Source organism: Topomyia yanbarensis, chromosome 1 (assembly GCF_030247195.1).
Source record: "Topomyia yanbarensis strain Yona2022 chromosome 1, ASM3024719v1, whole genome shotgun sequence".
In the NCBI taxonomy this organism is placed as follows: domain Eukaryota; kingdom Metazoa; phylum Arthropoda; class Insecta; order Diptera; family Culicidae; genus Topomyia; species Topomyia yanbarensis.
The window spans coordinates 162,920,280-162,927,269 of record NC_080670.1 but is presented as its reverse complement, the minus strand read 5'-3'; the positions used below and the strand labels follow the sequence as shown (position 1 = coordinate 162,927,269).

At 41.1% G+C, this 6,990-nt stretch overlaps 1 pseudogene; it reads left to right on the top strand.

Annotated features, from left to right (window-relative positions):
• Window positions 1–4,693: 4,693 nt before the first annotated feature.
• Window positions 4,694–6,636, top strand: LOC131676060 (protein disulfide-isomerase A3-like; annotated as a pseudogene).
• The last annotated feature ends 354 nt before the right edge of the window (window positions 6,637–6,990 follow it).

Here is a 6,990-nt window from a genome sequence, read left to right as displayed (position 1 = left end):
CGCCTACCCTCCTCGTAGTCAGTCTTCTCCGCAGAGGCAGTAGCCCTGGCAGTAGCAATGCATAAAAGACCCACCGACTACCCGCCGGTCACCTTCACCGACTCACTCTCCGTCAGTGGCGGCGCTAAGGGGGGGGGGGCGAAGGGGGCAACCGCCCCGAGCGGCAAAATCAGGGGGCGGCATTTCCTACTCAATAAATGTGTTTTAGTAACTGTTCAAGTTTCATTAATCACGATAAAAATCAATTTATTTCATTTTGGCAACTATTGACGATTAAAAAGGTTGGGGAACGGGATGATGGATGCGATAGAACAAAACTGTATACATATTGCAAGGTAGTAGTGGGAGTATGCAGACTAATTTGTTGGGATTAAACCAGGGAGTTTTATTATATACAGGTGGCTTGGTCCATGGTTAAGAATCTCTCATTCTACACGAATAATCAAATTTCAATTGTTACGGAATTATTGAACTTTTCTGTGAACTATTTATTTTTCTTTTAATTCCTCTAACTCATAAAGAATACATTGTATTTTCAATCTTTTAATTCCATTGGAGAAGTGTTTTTTCCTATTAAATTGAGGTACCAGCATAGTAGATAAGACAAACGGTCTAATAAGTATTCTATAGAAGTTTAGCTTTGTGCGGTAGCGAACGTTGTTCGACCGAAGATTTTTTTGAGAAAGTAGACCCGGCGATTAGCGAGGGGTAAACAAACCTGCAATTTCTTTTTGTTCAGGGATTTCTAGACGGGAGGTTATGCGAAAGCTTAAAAACGACAAAGGCTGAATTTCTAAAAATTAGGAGTGACTGGCTGTGCGAAGCAATCCACTGCGTGATTGGGATGATATGCGTGGAAGAAAAAATGCCTTCGGATTGGTTGAATGGCCTCATATGCTCAATCTTGGAGAAGGGCTGTAAACTTCTGAGGTATAATGATCTTCAATGCTGCCTACAAGGTAGTTTCTCGTGTTCTGTTGGCTGAATGCTTTGTCGACGAATATCAAAGCAGGTTTCGAGAAGGACAGTTAACGAGGGACCAAATGTTTACCCAGCGACAAATTCTGGATATATTCCGGGAAAACAATTTGCGGAATCACCATCTCTGTATATTAGAGGCGGCATACGACACAATAAAACAAAACGAACTGTGGCAGATAATGCTTGAGCGTGGTATCCCGACAAAACTGATTAAGCTGATTCGTATGATGTTGAATAGGATAAAATCAAGCGTTACGAAAATCTGATGTGCATAGGAACGGAACCGTCATCACGAGATCTCACATGCTTCTTGACTTCGCGAACGATTTCGAAACCATTGGTATTGATCGCAGAGCATTGCAAGAAACATTGTTACCTTTTAAAAGGGCAGCTGCAAGAATCGGACTGACGATAAACTCTGACAAGACAAGGTACATGGTAGCTGGTAGAGAACGTAATAGTCGTTTTGGTTTCGAGGTGGAAATCGATGGGGTACGGTACAACGAATTCATATACATATCTTCAAAGACTTACCTTACCGTTCAGGCTTTGTTGTCTCTTGCTGTATGCAGAAGCCGTTTCCACTTCACTCGGTCCATTGCTGCTTGTCGCTAGTCTCGCAGTCTTCGAAGGGTCCGCAGGTCGTCCTCTATCGGGTCGATCCACCGTGCTCGCTGTGCGCCCCGTCTTCAAGAACTATCTCCACCGGATCGTCGTCCAACATTCTTACGATGTGTTCAGCCCACCGCAAACGTCATATTTTTGCGGTATGCGCGATGGATGGTTCTTCCAGCAGCTGATGCAACTCATGGTTCACTCGCCTGCGTTACGTTCCGTCTTCCATCTGCACGCCACCGTAGATAGTACGCAACACCTTTCGTTCGAAAACTCCAAGGGCGCGTGGGTCCTCCACGAGCATAGTCCAGGTCTCGTGGCCGTAGAGGACCACCGGTCTAATCAGCGTCTTGTAGATTTTGTTCGACCGGAGTGTCCTCCGGGGTCCAAAGTAGGCACAATTTCCCGCCAAGATCTATCTCTGAATTTCTCTTCTGGTATCATTGTTGGTGGTTACCAAATACACGAATTCGTCGACCATCTCGAATCCGTCACCGTCAACCGAACTCGGGATGGGAGGTTCACAGTTCTAGAACCTCTTCCTCTCATGTATTTTGTCTTCGAAACATTGATGGCAAGTCCAATCCTGCTGGTTTCAGCTTTCAGTCTGATGTACGTTTCCGACATCGCCTCAAATTTCCGTGCCATTATGTCAATGTCGTTGGCGAAGCCAAGAAGCTGGACGGACTTCCTGAATATCGTACCACTCGTGTCTATCCCCGCTCTCCTTATTACACCTTCTAACACAACGTTGAACAGCAGACACGATAGACCATCACCTTGCCTTAACCATCTTCGAGATTCAAAGGGACTCGAGAGTGTTCCTGATACTCGAACAACGCACATCACCCGATCCATCGTCACTTTGACTAATTCTGTTAGCTTATCCGGAAAACCGTACTCGTGCATTATCTGCCATAGCTGATCTCGATCGGTGGTGTCATACGCCGATTTGAAATGAATGAACAAATGATGTGTGGGCACGTTGTATTCGCGGCACTTCTGCAGAACCTGCCGAATTGCGAATATTTGGTCCCATGAATCCCGCTTGGTAGTGCACCACGAACTCCCTTGCAAATTGTGACAATCGACGGCAAAGAATTTGGGACAGGACCTTGTAGGCGGCGCTAAGTAGTGTGATCGCGCGGCAGTTGCAGCAATCCAACTTGTCACCCTTTTTGCAGATTGGGCAAACAACACCCTGCATCCACTCCTCCGGAAGAATCTCCTGCTCCCAAATATTGGCGATTACCCAGTACAGCGCTCTAGCCAGTGTTTCACCACCGTATTTTAATCTATACCGGCAGGTTTGTTGTTTTTTAGCCGACCGATCTTCTCTTTGACTGATCAGGGGCCGGTATCCTATCGTCTTCTGCGCGTTCTCCAAGATCCGTTGCCATACCGCCTTCGTCCTCTGCTGCTTCTTCAAATACTAGTTATATATGATAACGATTTTAGCCACAAAGGAAAAAGGCACGTTGTTGCTGCGAACATGGTTTGCGTAGTCAGCTAAAAACCAATAGCCTAAGAATGCGCGCAAAACTTGATTTATTCAAATCACTGATATTCCCTGTTGCTCTATACAACCATGAATCTTGGATGTTGAAGGAAGTAGGTTATCGATTACTCGGTTTGTAGAGAAGAATTCTGCGTTCAATACGCGGCAGCACAGTAGAAAATGGAGAATGGCGCCAGTTAAGTTATGATCACAGTATTGTAAAAAATATAACACATACTGTTTGGAAGGTCATTTCTCGTTCTTTCCAGAACACAGAAATTGAAAATCGGTTAAAAATGACAGGGCAGAAAAGTTTTTAGCGCTGAAGGTCCCGAAAAACACGACTTTTTTGCTACGAATCAAAAATGGAAAAAGTAGTCGAAGACAGTCTAAATCCCTGACTACATACAGGCAAATACAAATATGTTAATACGGAATGCTCTGACGATTTTTCGAGGACACGTTTTACTATACCCTATTGGTACATCGAGTACAGTGTCACAGTGACAGTGTACTTTGATGGAATGTATAGAAAACTGGCACCGCTATAAACCGGACAAATATCACCATAGATACTGTTTATTATCTAGCAAAGCGTAAAAGAGTCAGAGTTTTAACAAATTCTATGAATTCGTAAGTGTGGTGAAATTATGGTGAGTAAAGTTCATGAAATTTATATAATTTAATACTAAAACTATTATCTGGTAGCTTAATAGCGCAAAACGGACCGAGGTGACTACAGCATTGAATCAGAACTCTGCTCTCAGATTTCTGCGCACATTGCGACCTAAAGTAATTTTCCTGAGCGGTAAATCACCAGACTGGTTGGACTTAGACCCAGAAATAACAATATACAGATATTTGGGGCACATCAATGACAAGCCTTGCGATTTCGCAAAACAAACAATAGAAACAATGAACTGGAACAAATTTGGCTAATCGTGTAGAAATTGTCTTCGATCATTTCTTATCGAATTCGAATACGTTTTCCGATGCAGTAGAGTTTTTTTTCCGATTGAGTCAGCGAACATGAAGCAAACTACTGCCATAATCGATCAGCAGAGATTACTTGATATCGACCATCAAAGTGCTAGTAATGGATAATTGGTTGATATTAGTGCTGATATCTGATACCTTTTGGAATTATTGTATTCAAACATGAGCAGAAGGTTAATACATACGAAAATATTGAAATCAAGTTTTTTTGTAAAAAACAAATGAAAGCCTGTGTTTCAAATTGAAAAAATAACAGCCAATCCCAAAAATACTTGATTTTTATTTATAATGACAACTATTTATTGTTCGCTCTATTTTGTGTACTAAGATGATGGGTAATTGGTTACTTTAGGTACTTTTTCCCTTGTAAGCAAAAAACCTGTTTTTTAGGAATATGCTAGTTTAGCTTTGATTCATAAAAAAGGGGCGGAAAGCGAAAATTTTAACAATTCATAAGTAAGCTTGAAAAGTAAGTTGCACCTACTAACCTTGCTCATGGGATTATTGTGCCTTCGAAAGTAAGGCTTTGGGCGAATCTAGTTTAATGCGGCTATGCCACATAGCCGTGTTCAAGAATCTGAATAATAAGAATAATGGACCACATGGATCGCGAAGTATATGAAATCTATCGTGGAACAAGCTTCCAAGGATTTGCCAACACTAGATGAATTTGAGGCTTTTATGAAAGTACAAGAAATCAGCGATGTCGATTTCTTCCAGAAAGAATTGGACTTGAAGAGTGTCTTCCTGAAATACGCGGATAGTCAACGTGAACCTATACGATTCGGCCACAGCATTGCCAAAGAAGTTTTTGACAAACAAGGTGAATCCGATGCGATATGTTTGTTCCGTGCCAAGCAACTGGCTAACAAATACGAAAATGATTTCGTAAAGTTCAGTGACAAGACGAAGGACGAGCTGACCGGTTTCGTCAAACTTGATTTCCATGGACTTTATGGCGTTCGTACTCGCCAAGTGTTTGCAAAAATCCTCTGGTTGTAGTTTACTACGCTGTGAATTACGTTAAGAATCCGAAAGGAACTAATTATTGTCGTAACCAGATCTGAAAGTTGCAAAGAAATTTGTTGGCCGCGTCAATTCTGTCGTTATCGCCAAGGATTTCCTGCACGAGCTAAACGAATATGGCTATGACTATATGTTGGCGATAAACCGCTGGCGTTGGCTCATGATAGCAAAAATCAAAAGTTCGTCATGAAAGATGAGTTCTCGTAAGTATCAAATCATTGTTTACTTAACTTAGTAGATATCTCCCATCGCGAACCCTGAAATGGAGCATTGCAAAAAAGCCTGTGATTAGAGCTGTATGTTGAACGCTATTTTGTTCTTATTAAAAGCGATTAAAGTTCTATGATTGATTTGATATGGCTTTTACAAGCTGGTAACGGTAAGCACTACAGCGCAAATTCGTTAGTTGGGTCACGACTGCGCCCCAACTAGCGAATCGTATCCGTTAATTGAGGCAACTGACAGCTGACAACAATTACCCAAGGGAAACGCTGATTTTTTGTTTTCTTTCATAAAAAACAAACAAATATTTTACAATTCACAAAAGTTGGCTGTTTCCATCCAGTTTAAAATTGTTTTTTTTGTGACAAAGTAAAAAGATTGTATAATGTGATTGAATACATCAGAGATGACCTTCAAAAGTTACTAAACTAATGTCTCTGCGACACAAACTAATTGATGCTGAATGGAAGAAGCGAAATATTTAACACATTTATTTCACTAAAATCATTCCGAAATATGAATTCAAAAAATAAAATTCCATTGAATTTCAAAGTATGATTTTTTCTGGATCGCCACAGAAATCAGCCAACGAACCCCTTGAAATCAATGACATTCAAACGTCAATCAGTTTTTGACTTTCAGTTTTGACATAAGAGTGTCTTTTAGTTGGGGCATGCCCCAACTAACGAACAGCCCAACTAGCGAACACCCAACTAACGAATTTGCGCTGTAATTATTTTTTGCAATTATCCTTATTGAGTTGAAAATCTGCAAACTTTTGCTACCGCGCTGGAGGAAGGCAGCCTGGAACCGTACGGCAAATCAGAACCAGTGCCAGAAATCAATTATGCACCGGTAAAAATACCTGTCGGTAAAAATTTTGACAATGTTGTTATCAACAACGGCGTTGACACTTTAATGGAATTCTATGCTCCATGGTGCGGCTATTGCAAGAAGCTAACGCCGATCTATGAAGAACTGGTTACTAAACTAAAAGACGAGGATGTTTCTGTCGTGAGGATGGATGCCACCGCCAATGATGTTCCGCCAACGTTCAACGTCCGAGGTTTCCCGACGCTATATTGGTTGTCGAAGAATGACAAAGGGGATGATTTTAAAAATATGTCAGGTGAAACTATCCAATCTAATGAACGCACCTGTTCACACTTTTCTTCTATGTTAGCTGCAGAATCAATGAACTGACGTCCATATTTGAGTAAAAACTCTATTTTAACGGGATTATCTGAATTGCGTTTCATTTTATGAATCTGCAATGGTTTTTTCACATTTGACAACCAAATGAAAATGAAACAAGACCACCAGCATGCTTTGATCAGCTGGCGTTGCCAGTTTAGTTGTTTTCTGACATCTCTAAGCTGTCAAGACAAATCATAGGAATTGGGTAGCATAATTGGTTTCTTCGATGAGCCAAAAAATGATGCCCCTTTTGTATGGGACCTTGGTGTATTTAATTTGTATTTGATACAGGGAACGTGCCATTTAAGCCAGTATATTCTGATTCCTGATACGTTCCCGTCGGATGTTTGTCTTCATATATCGTTTCAGTGTGTCATAAATTTAAATACTTACTGTGAGTGCTCAGGAACAGGTTTCTGATTGTAAAGTTAATGTTTTCATTCAATTGAAAATCT